Source organism: Rhipicephalus microplus, chromosome 2 (genome assembly GCF_043290135.1).
Source record: "Rhipicephalus microplus isolate Deutch F79 chromosome 2, USDA_Rmic, whole genome shotgun sequence".
In the NCBI taxonomy this organism is placed as follows: domain Eukaryota; kingdom Metazoa; phylum Arthropoda; class Arachnida; order Ixodida; family Ixodidae; genus Rhipicephalus; species Rhipicephalus microplus.
Window position 1 is genome coordinate 44,913,074 of NC_134701.1, and position 21,927 is coordinate 44,935,000.

The following is a 21,927-nucleotide window of genomic DNA, read 5'->3' on the forward strand; positions in this document are numbered from 1 at the left end:
GTCGCACTCAGAGCACCCCACCGCCATCTTTCTCGCGAGGGGAGGCAGTAGGGTTACGCCAGCTACAGACTAAAACATTTCGCAATCTAGTATCACTTCAAATATTCTACTCACAGGGCTATGCAGATTGTTGCCGCGGCTGTGGAATCTCGCCCACGACCTTCCATGTCTCGATCAAGTGCACTGCGAACATTTTCCTTCCTTACCTGCTTTCCTTCACCTTTCACCTAACAAGGAGCTGTGGGATGATTCTCTTCGCGGTAGACCTCCCGAGGTCCTCCGAGCTCTGATACAGCGGGCCTGACTCGTCGCTGGAGTCGTCTTAGGAACCACGAATTAGGGGTTCCTCCCACGCCCTCCTTCTTCACGCTTTTGTGAATCAAGACGTTTTTTCTCTCTCTCTTGCTATAAATATGCCAGAGTACATCCAATGTCTACTCTGTAGTCTGTAAATTTCTTCCAGTGGTATAAGCTTTGGTGAATGTACAGATACCTTCGTAACAGTCCACTGAAATGTGCACCCAATGTGCACTGAAATGAAGCACTGCTGAATACACATTCACGTATAGTTTTTCATGGGCTAACATTAAGCTGTTATTGTAATGCCAAGACAGTAGTAACATTTTTAGAAACTTTCAAGTAGGTTAACAGATGTTGAAGGAAGGCCAGCATTGGTCATTAAAATATGTGAAGTGTTGATTTTCGTACCTTTCTCAGTCATTCCCAAAATCTTGGTCTGATTCCCTTTCAAAGGAAAAAAAGACGGCTTATTTTACCCATAGAGTTCAATAAAAAGAAAAATTGCAGACACAAATTAAATACATCATGACGTCTGGGTTGAGACAGCGTTTATTCAGTCCAAGGGCTCAGCAGCGAACGGGCAGTCTGAGAGAGAGCGCGCACACACAGGATGATGATTATGGTGACATCCAGTGAAGATGAGGACATGGACCCAGGCCGATGATGGCGATTACGATAGTGCATATATAAGAAGAAGCACATGAATGCCCACACTACTTCCCCCCACACCGAAGCAGCTAATCTGGCCGTAGAAAGTCAATGGGACAGAGAACATCGCCTGAAAGGCTTCATGCGAGACACGTGCACGTAGTCTGTGGTGCAGTGACGGTGGTCTGTTTGGACAACAAATGGGGTCACACTATCAATAATGGGCGAAGTCTGCTAGATAACTATGTAAGGCCCAATGAAGCGTGGCTGGAACTTGTCAGACAAACCAGGTGTACGAATAGGTGCGAACAGGAGCACCTCGTCACCAGTTCGGAAGAATACAAGGCAATGGGGGGCGTCATAAATGGCTTTTCGATCTTGCTGTCACGCTTCCGTGTTAATGCGAGCACAATCGCGACACCTGGCTAGTATTGAAATGTATTCCTCGCTGGAAGATGGAGGTGAGTTGACGTCACTGTTGAAAAAGGAAACGTCGAGGAAGAAAGTATGAGAACGTCCATAAACAAGGTAGAACGGCGAATATCTGGTGGTGCGCTGAACGGCCGTGTTGTAGGTAAAGGTGAGGAATGGCGGAAGATTATCCCAGCTTTTGCAGTCTGGACTGTTGTAGACGGCTATTATATCAGCAGGAGTACGGTGAAACCTCTCGGTGAGACCGCTGGTCTGAGGGTTGTAGCTTGAAGCTGCCTTGTGGGTTATTCCAGAGGCGAGTAATACTTCATTTAGCACTTCTGACAAGAACACCCTTCCACGGTCACTCAGCAATATACGAGGGGCGCCATGGCGTAGAATGACGGCGTCCAGAACGAAGTCGGCAACTTCCGAAGCCGAGGCAGTAGATACAGACGTTGTCTCCGCGTAGCTTGTCAAGTGGTCTACGGCGTTCACTGTCCATCGTTTGCCAGTAGATGTGACGGGAAGGGGGCCGTAAAGGTCGATACCTACAACCTAAAATGGCGTTGTGGGGCACAGAATCGGCTGCCGAGGCCCGGCCGGTGCAGTTGTCCGGATTTTACGAGGCTGGCACGGGACACAGGAACCGACGTATCGCGCGATGCTTGTAGAAATATCAGGCCAGTAGAAGCGACTTCGAATGCGGTCGTGAGTTATTTGAATACCAAGATGTCCGTCGGTCAAGTCGTCGTGGAAGGCTTTAAGCACGTCAAGTCGAGGATAGCGTGGTAGCAGGGGAACCCAGCGTTGACCATCTGGGTGATAGATGGGACGGTACAGAACACCATCCTCCAGCTTAAATCGCAAGAGTTGACGACGATGCAAGGCGTTAGGTGGATGGGAAGCTCTTGAGAGCTGGTCCATAATACATCTACAGTACGGATCAGACAACTGGCAGGAGTGAAATGCGCGTTTGTCGCCCGAGAATAGCTGGTCTATTGAGGCAAACGCGGGCGCGGCAGTAGAAGCGATGGCCGAACTTCAACCGATGCTGAGCTGGGTATTTGGCAGCGGGCAGCGTGAAAGGGCGTCGGCGTCTTGGTGTTTTCAACCTGACTTGTAAGTAATATCGAAGTCATATTCCTGTAAACGTACAATTCATCCCCCTAACCGTCCAGAGAAGTTCTTAAGCGTGCAAATCCAGCATAGGGCGTGGTTGTCCGTAAGGATCGTGAAATGACGTCCATGAAAATAGGGATGGAACTTTCGCACTAACCAGACCACAGCCAAGCACTCCTGCTCAGTTATGGTATAGTTCTTCTCGGTCGCAGTTAGCGCTGTCCTGGCATATGCAACTACTCTCTCCTGTGAGGAGGTGTCGCGTTGGAGCAGAACAGCACCTATACCGCTGCCGCTAGCGTCCGTATGTAGGATGGTTGGTGTGGCCTCATCAAAGTGGCGGAGTACAGGTTCGGACGTGAGGGCACACTTTAACAAGTCAAATGCCGTTTGACATTCTTCCGGCTACAGAAAGGGCAAGTCAGAAGCAAGAAGCTGGTGCAGTTAAGCCGCTATTGATGCGAAGTTGCATATAAAACGGTAAAAATAGGAGCTGGTACCAAGAAAACTTCGCAACTCTTTCGGCCTTTCGGGGCGTGGAAAGCAAAGCACCGCAGCAATTTTGTCTGGATCCGGCCTAATTCTGTCTTTGGTCATGACGTGGCCCAAAACCTTGATAATTTTTGTGGCGAAACGGCACTTTTTTGTGTTGAGTTGGAGGCCAGCGGCGGCAAGACACGTCAGAACGTCATCAAAACGTTGTAGGGGCTGAGCAAACGTTGACGAAAAAATGACGATATCGTCGAAGTAGCAAAGGCAGGTCTTCCATTTGAGGCCGCGCAGCACGGTATCAATCATGCACTGAGAATAGCTCGAAAGGCATAACGCTGAATTCGTATAGCCCGTCGGGGTTGCGATTGCCGTTTTCTCTTTATCCTCTTTGTGCATAGGAATTTGCCAGTATCCGGAACGCAGGTCGAGGCTGGAAAAGTATTTTGCGCCTTGTAGAGAATCAAGGGCGGCGTTGTCAATGCGAGGCATTGGGTACAGATCCTTGCAAGTTATTTTATTGAGCGCCCTGTAATCGACGCAAAAACACATGGAGCCATCCTTCTTACGAACTGAAACCACAGGCGACGACCAAGGGCTATCTGAGGGGAGAATTGTCTCTCGTTTGAGCATGTCAGCTATGTTTTCTTCAATAATTTTTCTCTCAGCAGGAGATACACGGTAGGGCCAGCGGCGGCTGGCCCTACCGTGTTGAATCTGTTGGCGGCGTACAACAGATGTTCCGACTGTGTAGATTCGATGCGTTGTGGTAGTAGTGCGGCCCAACGTCGAGGAGTAAACATCAAAGGAACTTGCGTGTTTCTTTAACAAAGCAAGCAGCTGCTGCGTCTGTAAAGGTGTCAAATCGTCGCTAATGGCGGCAGTAAAGGCGGAAGAAAAAGCAGGCTCACTCTTGGGGCTGTCGTTGGAGGAGACGGCATGAAGTGGTACGACGCTCGCAGGCTCGGGATCCGTCACGCAGGCCACCGTGGTGTTCTGAGGAAGTAGACTTTTTTCGAATGTTGTATTCAAGGTGGGGACAATTCCGGAACCATTGAAAAAACTAACTGCACAGGAAGCGAGAATGATGCGTTTATCAACGCAACTAAAGGATGGTGAGACCAAGACTTCGCCATGGTCGATGTCTTTGGAGGTAATTGTTACAATTCGCTCTTGACCTGGTGGTAATTTGGCATCTTCCGCAGTTGGGAAACGAAGTGGCGTCTGGAGGTCGTCGTTGAGCGTGCAGTCCACGTCGGAGAGGTGGAGGACGCGTTGACCACAGCAAATACCCGCGGAGACAAAAGAAAGAGAATACCACCCTAAAATTAATTGGCGAGAGCAGTCCGTCAAAACGGCGAACTGAATGGGGTGTCGGATACCATAAAAACAAAACGTGGGCTGTACAGAAAGCGGAAGAACGAATGTTATACCCCTGGGCAGCAACAAACGTGGGTCCGTCGTAAGGGGTCATCACTTTTTTGAGACGCTGGCCTAAATCAACACGAATAACAGAAAATGCTGCACCAGTGTCCACCAGAGCATCCACATACTCTCCTTCCACTACCACCGAAATCTTGTTGCACGGGCCTTTCATGATGCAGTTTGCAGTTTTTCCCCCAGAAAGTGCATCACTTAGTTTTCCGAATGACTGGCAGTGGCGAATGAGGCCTACCAAAGTGGGGAGGAGGAGTGGCGAAAGTGTGAAGGTGAACGGCGTCTGGAGTTGCGGCTGTTCCGAGGGGCACTCGATGCGGGCGGAGAGGGAGACAGGTGTGGAGGTAATGAATGGCGTTGCCCTTGGGTTATTCCACGAGAGATCGACACGGGTCCAAAAGTTGATATTTTAGATTTCATTGAGTATTTTATATCTCGTGCACCTCTCACCAGGTAGCCCGAAAGTCAATTTCGTTTTATGACTAACGGCATAACTTACGAGAAAAAAATTATCAAATTTCACGAACACGGAGGCACCAATTTCCTCACCTATCATTTTCGAAAATTGCAGATGCAATAAAAAGACAAATATTTTTTTTCAAGGATGATATTTTTTACCTGAAATGCATGTCTAATGAAGAATGAATTCATACGGTTTCAAGTTTGTAGACCCTAAGAAAATAGTTTTTAAAAATGTCTAATTTCGCGACAGTTTAAAATAGGTTACGTATTCCCCATTTTTTTCTCCGAAAGTAATGCAAGCAGCGTTTTCAAGCTTGACACGTTTTAAGGATATAGTGTGTTCAATAGGTACACTATTTATTGCTGCCGTAGGGCGAATGTAAATTTTTATATATTGCTTCAAAGTTCTCATATTGGTAAAAGTGTACTCCACTGAAACTTGAATAATAAAAAAACTCCAACTTCGATTTTTCCCAAAATCTCGTAAATAGACAACCGAAGGCCATCATACAGTAATATAGAAAAACATGTTGCATTGATTTGTTTTTAGTGACAATATTCGTGGTACAAATCAGAGATTTTCGAGAATGCGCTGATAAGTTGAGAAATCTAGAAATCGGAACGGAAAAGCGGCAATAAGCTTCAAACGCGAGTAAATGTCCGCATTTGGTGAAGAAAGGCTGTTTTAGCAGATAGGAGTAACTATTTTGAACACGGTATTCTACAGTATCTGAATTCACTCTTATACGTAGAGCACTGAGACTTCTAATATGTGGTGCCTCTCCATTACTGACACACAGATGGAGCTGCTGTGACGGCCATGTGTTTGCAACACGTTGTGTAAGAGAATTGAATGTTGAATGAGTTCACCAACGATTCATAACAAATTTTCATCATTTGGGGCATGAAGACTGCCGCATTAGGCTGAAGAACACGCTTTAGGGCAAATTGTCATCCGTCGTCGGCTCTACAAATGAATTGCTGTGCGCTGCGTCTCGGAGGCAATGCTTTAGATCATATGGTTCATATAGGAACAAAGATTACGCCTCCCATAATTTTATCGACAAAAACATTGTGAAATTCATTTTAGCGTATTACACTTCAGTTTTGCATTCGCACTGTGGATACTTGTGTGCAAGTATCCACAGTGCGAATGCAAAACTGAAGTATAGTACGTTAAAATGAATTTCAATATGTTGAAAAATGAATTTCAATATGTTGAAAAATGAATTTCAATATGTTGAGAACACGGGGCATGGCGCTGAAGCGCCGGCTGACAAGAGGTACGCAGGAGCTGGTAGCCAAGCAGCAACTCATTTATTACATACAATGCCGGGCATGGATGGATGGATGGATGGATGGATGGATATGGCTGTACCCTTTTGATCGGGCGGTGGCTAGCGCCACCAAGCCGTAATACTTAATGAACCAGAAACTAGATTTATTTTTTTCCTTTAAATAGTTAGGTTGATGATTCGTACTTTGCAGTAACGGGTTTAATTTTCACTCGTGCCTTGACTTTAGCTACCAATCAGATAACCTCCTTCTAGTTAAGTCTGCCCGCTTAAAGTCTATTTTGCCCTCCCTGTCCCTAATCCCCAGTGCTTTGAAAAACTCTGCGCCATCATTCTGAACTATAGTGTGAAGCCCTTTACAGAACATTATCAAGTGTTCGGCAGTTTCTTCCTCTCCACATGCACTGCATACCGTGTCTACCCCTTCGTATTTGGCCCGATATGTCTTGGTTCACAATACTCCCGTCCTGGCCTCACACAGTAGAGAACTACCCGGAGTATTATCATAGATCATTTCTTTGGCAAGTTCCTGCTTAAATGTTCTATAGATCTTTGGTGCGGACTTCCTAATCATGCCCATTCTCCACACATTGGTCTCAGCTTCCTTCACCTTGTTCTTAACTGGTAATTCTTTTTGGCTTGGCCCCCTGCTGTTTTCTATCTAAGTATTTACCAATCAATTTTCTGGTTCGCTTCCTCCATTTTGTATCGGCATTCTTCATGTACAAGTAGCTGAATACCTTCCTAGCCCAACGCTCCTCCCCCATTTCTCTCAATTAACTCTCAAATTTTATCTTGCTGCTAGCTTCCCTGCCCTCAAATGATGCCGATCCCATATCAACTTGTACTCCCCGATTTGGTGTACTCCCTGATTTGGTGCAGATATACATAGGGTAGCGCCCCCTGAGGGCGAAAATAGTTTACATAAAACTAAATTTGGCAACCATGAAATCGAAACAGAAACATTACACATTGCAGAGGCCAAAGGGCATAATGGTGAATTGCTATAGTCCATCCGGTGTTACAAAGGCTGTTTTCAGCCACTCATCCTCTACTATGGGCACCAGTGAGAAGCCGGAGCGCAAATCTAACAAAGAAAAGCACTAGGCTCCTTTTAGTCAGTTCAAAGCATCATCGATGTGAGGCAGAGAGTATACGTCTTTGCACGTTATCTTGATGAGTCAGCGGTAGTCTACGCAGAACCGGATGGATCCGTCTTTTTTTCTTGACGAGAACTACCGATGAAGCCCAGGGAGGGCTCGATGATGCCACGTTACAACATGTCGTCTTGTTCGTCGATGACACGGCGTTCAGCAGATGACACGTGCTACGGACGCTGTCTTAGCGGGGCTTGTTGACTGGTGTCAATACAGTGAACAACCGCGGGGGTTCGGCTAAGCCTGACTGGTCACCATCTTATAAAGAGCGAAAATGTAGTAGAACATTTATGATTTCTTAGCGCTGAGTTGGTGCGACCTCGGAGTCGATCAACATTTTGTATGCTAGGCTTTTAATATCTGTAGAAGCATATCTTACGTTTCGCCTAAGCACCCAGAGAGCCTTATTGGCTTTAGAAGATGCGTTATCGATGTGGGTATTCCAGAAGATGTCATGCGTAATTGTCAAACTAAGATATTTAAACTCTGTGACGTTCATCGGAATGTGGTTGCCAATAAATACCGAAAGTGGAAGACATTTTTTGCTATACGAATATAGGCTGTGTTATTTAAAATTAATTCCATTTGCCGCACCAGTGTTTAATTTTTGTAGGTTTGCATTGAGCTCCATTTGGTCTGAGGGTGTACGTATTTCTTTATACAATATACAGTCATCAGTATATGGGCTGACTGGCACTGTGATATTGGGCGGTAGGTCAATAATCAAAATTAAGAACAAGACAGGCCCCTAGATGCTCCCCTGAGGGACTCCTGAGAGGACAGGGCGACAGGGTGCATGGTTGATGATGAACTCCCCAAACGGACAAATTTATGGCGCCCAAAAAGTTATGAATTAAACCACTGGGTTATGGAAGCGTTTTTAAATATCACAGTAATCTTTTAGGATGTGGCACGTTATCGAAAGCTTTAGAAAAATCTACACCTATGATATCTCTTTGGCTACGAGAGTGTATGGTTTGGGCGAAGATGTGCACTAGTTCGATTAACTGAATACAAAAAAACATATAGACCTTTGCGGAAACCATGTTGGTGTGGTTGTAGCAGATTGTGATGGTCGACGCGTGTCATAAGATTATTAGCAACAATATGTTTGAGCACTTTTGGGCAAGTAGAAATCAAGGTCATCTGCCTGTAGTTTTTAACAACGAATTTAAAGAAAGAATTCTGTATAGGTATGATGTGCGCATGCTTCCACTGACGCGGAAAGCATCCGGTATTGAGCGATGTCGGAAAAATGAGCTTCAGGTATTTCACAACCCAACTTCCATGTTTGTACAAAACCTCGTTGGGGATCTGACCAGACCCAGAAATTTTCTTGATGCCGATGTGCAAAAAAATATTTAGGATTCCCTTTTCGGCGATTTTCAAGTTTTTGAGCGGAATACGCACTAACTCATCAGCAAAAGCGACCGCTAATAAATATATCGAGTGAAAAGGGGCGCACAAAAAGAATTTAATTCTTAGGTACGCACAGTGTTATTCTGGGAGGCCAGTGACGGTGTATCTTTTTGGCGGGTTGACATAGCGCCAAAACTTTGCAGGAACCTTTTTCAGAAATTTCACGAGTTTAACTGTATGAAATCTGAACTTAGATTGAGTTACCAAGTTTTGGAGTTGTTTGCCTAAGCTTTGAATAGTGCGCTTCTTTTCAGGCGAAGGATTGCTTGAACGGGCTTTTCTTTTTCGCTTTAGTTTCCACTTCACATGGATTATTTCCCTCGGGATCCAAGGGTTTCCCTTTTTCAATTATTTTCGTACGAGAATAGATTTTTCCACGCAATGCGAGACCACGTTCGAAAAGTGTGCCCATAACTTCTCTGCAGGTTCCCGACTGACAGAGTAAACAAATCTAGTCATAAGAGTTGCCCTGCCACGGTGGTGTAGTGGCTAAAGTACTCGACTGTTGACCCGCAGATGGCGGGATCAAATCCCGACTGCGGCAGCTGCATTTCTGATGGAGGCGGAAATGCTGTAGGCCTGTGTACTCAGATTTTTGTGCACGTTAAAGAACCCCAGGTGGTCAAAATGTCTGGAGCCCTCCGCTACGGCGTCTCTCATAATCATATGGTGGCTTTAGGACGTTAATCTCCACATATCAATCAGTCAAAAGAGTTTTTGAGATGTCCCAAAACGGTTACGTCGTCGGCCGCCTGAAAGCTCGGAACCAATTTAGCGGAATTATTTTCCGAGGAATGGGATAAGTTCAGAGTGAGTATGGTAGCCTCACGATCCGATATGCATCCAGTTACTTCGCAGTTTTGAAGGCATTGTGTGATCAGACATAAATATGCGATGAAGAAGTGTCGCACACGGGTCTCTGATTGCCTGGTTGGTACAGATACCAGTTGGTTCAGGTTGAAGCAGAACGCAAGCTCTAAAAGATGCTCCCTAATCATCACTTCAGTGCCACCTGGGGAATAAGAAAACCAGTCAATGCCCGGTAAGTTAATATTGCCGACTAATATAATGTTATCATGGTGTCTAAAATGATATTACATGAAGGTTACAAGTTTTACTAGCACGTATGCAGGTGAATGGGTGGTCTATAAATGCCACCTACGAAAACTTTCCGTTTGCTTAGTTCAGTCTCTATGCAAATGGCCTCAATGCCATCAATGTCACTGATTTGGTAGTAGGCGGCATGTTTTATATTTTTTATACAAAATGGTTTCACCACCGCCTCTCCTTCTACGTCTTTTTCAACAATAGAACACCCTGAGGGTGAAACATCAGAGTCTGAAATGTCACGGTGGAGCCAAGTTTCAGTTATCACCATAATATCTGGATCCTATTTAAGGATGGTACTTTCAATTTCGTCGGACTTATTTAAGATGCTTCTAGCATTAGCTTTATCGATTTTGAAAGGGTGAAGGACGACGTATTTAGGTCAGTTCTGATGCTCTAGTGGGTTTGTGTAGCAGAAGTATATTTCAATCGTAGCCTCGGCCCACCCGAAAATTTAAATGTTAGCCTTTACTTTATCGAACAGTAGCTTGGCTTTCGCGCCTTTTTTTTTCTTTCTTCAAACATGAGTTCCAGAGGTGTCTGCGAATTTCGGTAACCCTTCTTGAGAAATCTTCACTGACACTGAGCTTAGTACCTTGAGGCTTATAGCAATTATTGAGGACTTCAATTTTATCTCTGTAGTCGATTGCCTTGAGGGTGATAGGGTGATCGCTACCGAGTGTTTTATAGAGCCTGTGCACTCTTTCAATAGACGTACTATTTTCCTTTAGAATATTAAAAAACACAGTTTCATGCAGTTTTGTCAACAGCACTTCTTCGGATTCCTCCTCCACTTCTTTTATACCTATGATGATAAGATTGTTTCTCCTAGATAGATTTTCTAAGTTGTCAATCTGTAATTCGTGGCACTGGGTGTCATGATCATTACGGCTGACAAGTTCTTGAAGTTTCTCGATACTGCCTACAGTTTTATCTAGGCTTACTAGCTTGTTCTTTAATGTGGTAAGTCGAGTTTCAATTTGTTGAATACCAGTTTCAGAAGAAGCTTGTTTATTTTGAAGTTCTGTTAGCTTGGCAAGGATAGTTTTTTTATTGTTTCAAGCACTTGGTTTAGTTGTTCAATTGTTCAGTACCAAGTCCTGGATTTGATTCAACGTCCCCCGAGAGAGACAGTAACAAGCCAGCCAGGGCGAAACAACGATCAACCAACACTAATACTATTTGTGGACACGGCAACGCAATAACAAATAGGTTATCAGAACGGAATTAACGTACCGTGCCACTAACCTGCATGAACAAAGGTGGCATGATCACGACAGTGTTGCCGTGTCCACTGGCACCAACGGAAGATGCTTGGTGCTTTATATAATCAGCGAGGAGGCGTTGTCGCAGCGAGGCGTCAGCATTAAGTGGCCCAGAAAAGGTGCGCAGGAGTTTTAAAGCACGTGTCCGTGGTGTGGTGATAGCTGATCGTCGAAAAGTGCATGACATTTTTCGGCTCGAGCTGAAGGCTGCGCAGTCAAGTGTTCAGCAATCCGGCGATTGTCATATCCCACACAGCAGTTCGCGGCGCCCGAGAAGAAGGGCCTTGCGAGCACCTGCGCGAACAAGGGAATATACGGTGACATAGTCACGACAGTGTTGCCGTGTCGAGGTTTAATATGTGGGGTTTAATGACCCACAACAAGAATTCAATAATGAGGACCACCGTATTTCAGGTCAACGGAAATTTCGACGTGCATCTGGACTATGCGAGGGGGCAACGTGTTATTTTATGCGCACATTTACACTGCATGCTACTGTCTAATGTATTCCATTTATGATCAGTATACTTAAAAAAAGAGTCAGTATCCTATTTGATAATAATAATAATAATAATAATAATACATTTTATTTCTTCAAATAAAACAGTACATCTGACTAGGCCTGCCAAAGCCAATTAGTGGCTTGAGTGGCAGAGCCTGGCAGACAGCAAAACAAACCGGACGCGCTACAAGATTGTATTTCACGGCCTAAGAGGGATGATAGGACAAAAAACAACGTGCATATAAGATTAGAAACAACAGGGCATACAAGCAATAGTTACAAGTATTATACAATAGCTACAGCAATTGAAAGTGAAAAGGTGTAAAGAAAAAATTAAAGAATTATAGCAAATGCTTATTAAGCAAAGTACCACACTGGATGATTGTGCAGCATCATAAGATGGCAATTTAGGCTTTTGTGTGATACCTACACACGAAAAGTGCTTTGTTTGCGTTGTATGCACACGTCTTTCTCTTATGATCAGTATTTTCCTACTTGAACTAAGAGTCAGTATTCTATGTGATAAGATGGCAATGGAAGCTTTTATGGAATACCTACCAACGGAAATTGCTTTTTTGCGTTGTATCCATGCCCCTTCCTCGCCGAGATTACGCACAAATCTTGCAGTCCAAGATCACATCTTTCATGCAGCGTGAACCGAGCCGGAAGGCAAGCTCTGAATGGCGAGTACAGTCCAATTCATGTTGTCTGAAAATTAACAAATCAGAACTTGAACAACGCCGCTCTATTTCAAAATTATTTACTGGGCAACATTTACAGACGTCGTGAACGTGCGTTCACTCTGCTTTTTATACCAGTAATTTTTTTTAGCAGCAGCCACGAATACAAACTCGGAAGGTGCGCAAGCTGTCGCACGCAATGGTTCATTGTCGAGATAAGCGTACGACAACGAAAGCCATGGACGAGCGCAATAACGTAGCCACTGCCGAAATGTAGCAAAAGCGGAATGGCCAGTGAGTACATTCAAACCACCTGCCAGGCAGACTCGAAACAGAAACTTACTAGTAAAACCGACGGGAGCGCCATCTGCCTTTTTCTGCAACAAGCATATATTTTTATTTTCTTTCACAATTTCTACTGCCACATGCATCATGGCTGATCCCCCATGGTGGGTAGTGCCATTCTTTCGGGATTCATCATCATCATCGCTGGCAGCGCTGACCTCAGTCCGAGCGAGCCGAGGCTATGCGTTGGAGCGTTCGAGTTAAAGGTGCTGACGGGTGTACATAGTTCTCACCCCATATTCCAAGGGGATCGTAGCGTGACCTTCGTACAGAGGTTGCGGCTACGGCAGCCCTCAACAACAACACTGTCACTTATTATTGCTACACTCGTTTCACGTCACCTCCATGATTTTACTAATTTTGAGTTTTAACCCACCTCCGGACGTGGAATTTTAGGCCGCTTTACAGCCGCGTAACAGTATCATTCTTCGCATCCTGTTCATATCACTTCAATAACGAACGATTGCTCTTCGCTCATAAATTTTCATGGTGCTCTTTGGCCGAATAGGCTCTTGCGCCATAAAAGCCCACATATCACTATCATCATCAAAAATACTCCAAGAAGCCCCATTTTAGAAGTTGACACTGGTAGTAAATGTTCCTGTAATTTTATCGCTAGTTTGCACTTCCTTAAGTTGCTGCCACAGGGAGGCGCGCTCTAGTATGTTCGAATACATCAAAGCAACGAAAAAAATTACTGGGCTGTCCCATCTTCATTTATTCACATTTCGTTACCCCTGTCAGGAAGCATAGATTGTCTGACTGCTTGCTAAGGAAGCCTTTTTATTTATTCCCAGTTTTATTTTTGAACTAATTTCCAGCTTGATTTTAATTTCACACTGTAAAAGCATCATGCCACCCGGATCTGAGCCCATACCTCATTGTGGGTAAACGCCATGCATTCAAGGTCATCATCATCATCATCATTCATGCATCGCCTTTCTCCAGACAGGTGTTCGAACGTTGCCTGCCCAACTAACCGAGCTGGTTTGCGGAAAAGAGTTTGTATCGGAACGGATTCATGGATCAGAGTGAAGTAAGCCACATGAGCACAACTGGAGATGGTTCGCTGCACTCTACGGTAACGGGGGCTAATTTTGAGGAGGATGCTGATCACCAAAGGACTATAATACTTGTCATAATTTGCCTTTTATTTCTACTCTTTTCATTGTTACTTTTGATGCTTCTCGGCCTCTTTAAATTCACTAGCAGCCAAGTTGACGACGTGGCTAACACAGATCTGGTAACGTATGTGAAAGGTGGTGGTGGGGGTGATTCAAGCTCCACAAGAAATATATTGACTTCGACTTCGATGTTGGAGTCATCGCATGCGAGTGATTCGCAATATACGAGTCCTTCACGGACACAATCCAACGCGACAGAAAGCAATACTTCTCAAAATTTCAATGCGACCACCACTACGTCACATGCTATCAATTCAACGGTGTCCCTAACTATGACTACAACCACAAGTGCGGCCACAACACAAACCTTGACCACAACCACAGAGGACAGTTGGAGCTACAGCCAGAACTACTCGCAACCCATCTGGACGTATCTGCATTCCTACCTGTGTCCCTTCTGGGCGGACAAGCAAGGCTTCCGCAGTCATCGCCGCACGTACGGCATCGCCTTCTTCCCGTACGTGTTTTGCCACTACGCCATGTACTGCTGCTACTCCCTCGATGACAACATGCAGTTGCAGCCTGAGCTGCCGCACGTCGACCTACCGCCGAGAGACGCCGTGCGCCGGATGGCCAACTTCAAGGCCGAAAACCCGTTCCTCAAGGTGTGGCTCGTTGTTCGCGGCCCAGACTCTGTGTTTTTAAAGTTGCTCGCCAACGCGAACAACGAAATGGTCACATTTCAAAACAACGCGATCGCCTGGATGAAAGCCAACAACTACGACGCCATCCGCGTGTGGTGGATAAACGCGCCTGACGCGCTCAACCTTAGTATGGCGCTGCTTTACAATGAAACCAACGACGTATTCATGCCTCTCAATTACACCTTTGGTTTCGTCTTCCCCTACGGGTATTACGAAAGGGCGGCATACAACACGAGCAAGTTGGCGCACAGGCGCGCGTACCACACCATCGTGTTGTACCATGATTACCCACGCAGAATCACCAACCGCACTATGGCGACGACGTATACGATTCGCGAATTTAGAGTTTACTCTCAAAAACTGAATGAAACCGACCGACCGACCTTTTGCCACCTGTATCCTTTTGTGGCACTCACTTACAAGATCAACTCTAGTCAGTGTGAGAATGGCAGCGCCAACAGCGGCTACAAGCCTTACAGAATCCATCCACTGGGACATGGGTCTCCAGGTCCTCTTACTATGACCGCGGGCATCCTGTCGCTTCCCGAGGCATGTGACATGATTGACTCATCGTGGAACCAGTCTGCTATTCTTGCTGACCAAACAAACCTCTTTCCAAATTACCATTTTGCCTGTAAAGGAGAGGACGTCATCGCTTTTACTGATGGGAGAGATGTTTTCGAAAATTTGCTAGCACTGGATCAAGAATTCGAAGAGGAGGTGTTCGGTGTCATGAATCCGGAGTACGATGACTTCCCAGGTGTTTGTTCACCACCTGTGGGTGATGATACCAACTATCCCACTATGAGAAACTCATTCCAATTGATGTTGCATTCATAAAATACCATTAGGTGTTCAGAACAAACGTTCCTTTTCTTGTTTTGCATATTGTCAGCCGCTGCAGAGTTTTTTTCTTTTCCGGTTTTGCTCTTAGCAATGAAAGCTTCGCACAAGGTTCGGGACAGCAATAACTTTGGACGCAAAGTGATACAAATATTTTTTTTATTTTCTTAACTGAGCTATGAAAAATGGGATCACGTTCACTGCTTTGAGTTAGTGAACTGAGTGTGATCTTCAAAGCAAGCATTACATTCACTCTTTACATTAGTGCTCACAGAATTTATTTGCTATTTACACTTATGATATCAACTGGTAAATTGTAAGTGCATGTACTCTTCACCGGTAACAGTCACATCTAGAGTTGCTCAGAGTTCCGTGCTTAGGACACTTCTATTTATATTGCGGTAGTGATGTAGTGAATGCTATTGTGAATAGAACCCTGATGTTGCGCCTATATCAAAGACTGCTGCGCTTACCGCAATGTTACCAACGCTATTGGTCAAGAAGAATAAAACAAGGTTTTTAAATGATCCGAGAATGGAACAATATCTTACTAAAACAGCCGCCGTGACTCACTTAACAAAGAGAATCACATGAATCATATACCAATAGTAGTTCGTAGCTCTCAGTTCTTCACTCCTAATATGAGCGGTTTATTTTTTCGCATAACCTAAAACGGCATATTTGCGCTAACCACATCTCTGTAAAAGCGCTTCGCAAACTTGGCCACCTTAAGCAAACCTTAAATATAGTCAGCTTTGCCTCAAAGGCGAAGCAATAAATGTGACATAAACAGTTTGGAATGTCATAAAGAATTGCAAGCCAGTGGAAACATGTCCCGCGTTGCTCACGAACGAATGACGCACGAAACTATCTCACAGGTACAGATGAACGCAAATAATTGTCTCAGTTGTTACTTCGCTGTGTTTAAAACGCGCCCTTTTTGCAAACGCAGACTGTTCAGCGAGGGCAGAGAGAGAAACATTTATTTACGCATCCGGCGTGCGGGAAGTCACCGGCCACGCAGGGCGCGGGTATTCCCTATCTGAAGACTATGGCTAATAGAGTCCTATAGTCCTAGGGCCTAGATCTTGAGGACGTTGTGCTCCGGCTAGGCGTTGGATACTTGGGCTCCTCCGCTTCCGTTGTCCGGGGCGTCGGCTCCCTTTCTCCTCTGCTTTGCCAGGGCCTCCTCAAGCCGCTGGATGGCCCTTCGTTGCGTCGTTGAGTATACGGAGCGTATCCATGCTCCCACCTCTTCGGGATGCGTGGCGTCCTGGCACTGCCCGTTCCCTTTGTTCACAGCACTGTTACACCCACCCCAGATTATGTGGCGGAGGGTGGCTAGTTCAAGCTCACACACGCTACACTTTGCGTCCACAAATATGTCGGCGCATTCTTGCCGGGCCAACGCTGGCGTTAGCACGCATTCTGTTTGCGATTGTCGGAGCTTCACTGCTTCCGTACGTGACAGTTCACGACGCGGGGACGGAAGCTCTCCTGGCCTCTCTGTATGCCGCCAGGATCCCTCCGTAGTCGGTTAGGGGATCGAGGTCTTCTTCACGTTCTTCACCGCTGGTTTCAGGGAGACGGGCTGTCGCGGTCCGGCACTTGATGAGAGCACGGGCCACAGAGTCCGCCTCCTCATTGCGGTTCTCAATGTCGGGAGCCAGTTGTCGTCCCATGTGGGCTGGGAACCATTTGAGGGCGATGGTTGGTCCTGCAGCGGCGCCGCGAGGAGCCCGCGAAGCCGCGATGAACCTCCCTAGCCACTCCGTGCCTCGCCACACCATGCCTCGGGCAAAATTCCTGTTTGCTTGCTTTGAGTCGCTTAGCACCGTGCGCGTGCCCGGCCTACTTGTTGCCAGGGCTATCACCGCCTTCTCTGCCTGGCTGGCTGTTCAAGCGCGCACGGTGCTTGCTGTTAGTAGTTTACCGGTAGTAGCGCTGACCACCACCGCTGCGAAGGCGTTGCGTCTTCCCGTATACTTTGTGGCGTCCACGTAGACAGCGCCCTCGTCTCTCTGATGTTGACGGGCCAGCGCCGCTGCTCTCGCCGCACACCTGCCCGCATCCCTTTCCGGGTCCGTGTTCTTTGACAGCGGGTACACGATGATCTTCCTCGCTGCCTCGTTGCTCAGGCGGTCTTGTTCTTCTAGCTCCCCGTCCGGTCCTGCTCCCACGCGTTCTCCAGGAGGTATTAATCCCACCCGATTGAGTAATCTTCTGCCCGCGGCTGTGTTGCTCAGGCGGCTCAGCTGCGAAGCTCTCTGGGCCTCACTGATCTCTAAGAGCCTGCTGTGTGCTCCCAGAGACAGCAAGTCCGTTGTCTTTGTGCCTGGTAGGAGCCCAAGAGCGCCCGCGTAAGCCTTCCAGATGGCAGCATCGATCTTGGCTTATTCCGCGCCAGTCCAGCGGTGGAAGGCCCCCGCATATGCCCCGTTACTCATAACGAAAGCCTGCAGCAGACGCAGGAGCCCCCCTCAGCGAGAGCAGTGGCCTTTGTGCACCCAGTAACTACAACAGAATCGTTTCGGTGAATGCCCCAGTCCAAGCAACACCACCTAGACTATTCACAAGGCCCGTTCATACCCCTCTCTCTAGACGGCATACGTCACGCTAGTTGCCCGACCGTCCAGTGGACGAGGACGCGTCGCTCAGGTGGTGGTGTTGGTGACCCTGCGCACTTTTTTACTCCGTATGGCGCACAAGCCACGACAGGTTTGCCTTCCATCGCTGCCTGCTTCGCTGGTTAGACTGCGTTACGCTTGGGGCTGTATCGCACTGCTCTGAGTCTTCGTACGTTCCCACGTGTCCTATTTTATTGGTGTTGCATTTGTGAGTATGTGATTACACATTGATCAGTGCGACATGGGGCGTTGCTGTGTTCCCGGGTGCTGCAGCAATTGTGACAGTGGTCCCAAAGTATGTTTCGCATTCCCCAAGGATGAAGCTCAGAAGAAGTCTTCGATAAAAGCCATTCCGCGAAAGGATTTCACACCAAGCATACACTCCAAGGTGAGAAACTGCTGAAATTTGTCTTACCGGATCTATCGCATTACTGGTGTTCTCTCTGTTACTGTTGAACGGAGCGAGTATCGTGAGTGGTGATGGTAGTTTTGTCGCGCTTCAGGTAGGCCAGTGCGGTAAAATAGAACAGAAATACTCAGTCTCGTGTCAAAGTTCCCGTTAGCCCGTTTCGTATGAAAGTAATTAAGTCATTGTTATGCTTGACGCAGGTCTGTGAACTCCACTTCCTCGAAGCTGACTTCATCACAAAGCTGTCACATTTTGACACAGCGTCGGGGCGGACAGTGACAGTCGACAGCGAGAGGGTGCGCCTAATGTAAGATGCTATACCATCGGTGTTTCCGAACTGTCCGTCCTACCTGAGCACTAATCGCAATCGTCGAGAATCTCTTGTCTTGAAACGAGCTCGAATGAAAGACGAGGCCTTGAGCAAAGTGATTAAGGACTCTATATGCGCAAAAAGAAGCGAAGAGGAGAGAAATGCTGTGTCCTCTTTCGAACACTTAAGAGACAAGCTTTCTGCTGTATACAGTAATCATTTTTGGACCATCAAGGCCAACGATCGTTGTGTGATGTTTCTCCGCATCGAGGTTAATCCTTCCCCGCACGTGAGGTTTTTCGTCACTGTGCTTGCTGATCTCTCACTTTCAGTCTACGCAGGTATGATCAAGCTGGTTTCATTACCTTGCGGAGGTGCAGTTCCAGACGCAGTTTGCGACATCCGGACGGTGTCCTCACTGCTCCAGCAGCTGGAAAACCACATGACTGAGACGCCTGAAGTTGCAAGTCTGTCGAAAACAGCGTCTGTGTTGCAGCATATTGGCTCCTTATTGAATGAACAGTCCCAAGACAGTGACATGACCGAAGAACACAGTGCTTCGTGTCGTTTGCTAAATGAGCAAATAGCTCTTGCACTCGCTGCCCCCGTACGTCGCTACAGTGCTGAAGCATTAGTGTTTTCTAGCATTCTACATTCCATATCTCCGCACGCCTATAACTTTGCCGTATTAGCGTCGACGTTGACTATAACCCATCCTTCAACTCTGTACCGCGTTTGTTTCAAGTATGGAGGCGATCCTCTGTAGGAGCAAAACGAAGCGAACTTCCTCTCCGACATTCGAGAAAGAGTGAAGTGCATACAGCCGCACGAAAAGACGGTGACGCTAATGGTTGGTGAAATTCATATCACGCCATACTTCGATTATAAAGGGGGTAGCATAGTTGAATCTGCAGCCAATTCTGAAGAGGCAGCCACAACCGCTCATGTTTTCATGCTTCAGTCGCTCTTGTCATCAAACCAAGGTGTGCTTCACATTCTTCCTGTTGCTAAAATGACCGCCGAAATTCTATGAGTTCTGCAAGAAAGTAATTTTAGAAGTGGAATCTATAAGACTCAGGGTCATTGCTGCAATTACCGACAACAATTCCCTCAACCGGAAAATGATGTCGTTTTTCTCAGAAAAACAGGAAGTGCGCATTGTATATCCTCATCCAGCCGACAACAATCCGCCTCTATTTTATGTCGTAGACCCTGTGCACATACTGAAATGCACCAGGAACAACTGGATGAATAAAAAAGCGAAAGAACATGCTTTTATTTATCTGAAGTGAACCTGTTAGGATTATTGCCGAACGGGCCGCGCAAATTGAAAGCAGCATCATTTGACGCCGTACGGCAGCTGTATGCACTGAAGCAGACATCGCTTCTCAAGCTTGGCTACAAGCTAAATTCCAAGGCAATCAATTTAACACCTATTGAGAGACAAAATGTAAAGTTGGTGTTAAATGTCATTATTCCGTTTGTATCAAACACACTTGAGACGCGTGGCGATGTCCTTGAAACCTTATGTGTTAGTTCAACAGCTCTCTTCATAAACATCATATCGACGTGGTGGAAAATCGTCAACGTGAAGACCCCTTCAAAAGGTCGCCGACTGAACAACACCCTTCAAAATCAACTGAATTCTACGGTGGATCAACAGCTGGTTCTCCTTAGTGGTATGGTAGACTTGCTGGACGCTTGGAGCAGCGTCAACACGAGCCATGGCTGCTTGACAAGGGAAACACATTCTACGTTGAGACTCACTTGCTACTCCCTTGTTGACCTGCCTCGGTACTGTTTAGAAGAAATGAAGTTCAAGTATGCCTTGCTGGGACAATTTCAAACTGACACTCTTGAAGATCGCTTCGGTCGCTACCGTCAGCTTGCTGGTACACATTATCATGTTTCCGTGCGGCAGCTTCTGGAGTCTGAAAAGAAAATTCGTCTGCAAAAGCTGCTGATGCTTCCGCATCCAGACATCAGCAGTGAAGGTGACACGGAAGTATTGCAACATAACTTCTCTGTTCACATCTCAAATGATGAAATTTCCAACCCAAAGCATGACATGAAGGTCGTTGCTTATCTCGCTGGATATTTTGCTCATTCAGCTCTGAAGAAGCTGTCATGCGCATTTTGCTGCAGCGTACTCGTTTTGGAGAGGAGGAACATAGATGTGGAAGGTAACACAATGATCGAAAACTTGTCAAGAGGAAGCATAAAGTTTCCGCAGCCAAGTACTGTGCACATGGTGCTGGTGACAACGCTTGTTGTCGAAAAGCTCACCAAGGGAGAAAATGCAAATGCGTTCCTCGCGTCGAAACACCAACATGGCATTGTCAGCTCCATTACCATATCACTGCTAGAAGATGTTGAGCTAGAGACTTGTGAAAATGGCCATACCTTGGAGACTATCGTGCGGCATGTAGTGCGTGTGGCAACAAATGTCGCTCTGAACAACTTTTGTAGACTTCAAAATGACGCCATCCAAAGCACCGCACAAAAAAGGCAGCTGACAGAAAAATCAAAACCTTGAACAAGAAATGAGTTAGGATGGTTTTAGCCTTTCGTCCTAATAAAAGCACACCTAATTGATTGATTGATATGTGGGGTTTAACGTCCCAAAACCACTATATGATTATGAGACGCCGTAGTGAAGAGCTCCGGAAACTTCGACCACCTGGGGTTCTTTAACGTGCACCCAAATCTGAGCACACGGGCCTACAACATTTCCGCCTCTATCGGAAATGCAGCCGCCGCAGCCGGGATTTGAACCCGCGCCCTGCGGGTCAGCAGTCGAGTACCTTAGCCACTATACCACCACAGCGGGGCAATAAAAATACTTCTACAAATGCATTTCTGGCTATTACAGTTTGATGACTAAAGTGTAAAGGCAGGCGTAAACAAACGCGCACCACTCAGGAACAAAAAATAACAAAAAAAAGAAACACCGACTTTCAATAAGTGCCCACTGCAGATATAACTGAGAACGAGTGGCGACGATGGCCGGGGTGCCGGTGGGCAACTAGCGTGACGTCACGCTCTCCCTGGAGGGGCCTTGTCAATAGTCTAGGTGGTGTTGTCCCAAGGCGTACAATTCTCCCCACCGCGAGATAAGCGTGCACATGTGGGCGTCCACCCGCACTCCCCCCGCCCTTCTTCGCGGAGCAAATTATGCGTGGGAGAAAAGACCGCGCGCCGCCGCGCCATGATAATCTGATGACGCTAAAGCCCCTAAAGCTTCGCATAGTATCAACGTATGTGATTAAAC

The 21,927-nt window shown here is 46.5% G+C and overlaps 1 long non-coding RNA gene across 1 annotated transcript in view; it reads right to left on the reverse strand.

The window, feature by feature from the left end:
• Positions 1-10,841: 10,841 nt before the first annotated feature.
• LOC142784784 (uncharacterized) overlaps positions 10,842-21,927 on the reverse strand; it is a 52,188-nt gene continuing 41,102 nt past the window's right edge. The window contains exons 2-3 of the long non-coding RNA XR_012888750.1: positions 12,173-12,322; positions 10,842-11,406 (exon numbers count right to left, since the gene is read on the reverse strand). This is a non-coding gene — a long non-coding RNA (uncharacterized LOC142784784). The remainder of the gene's footprint in view (positions 11,407-12,172; positions 12,323-21,927) is intronic.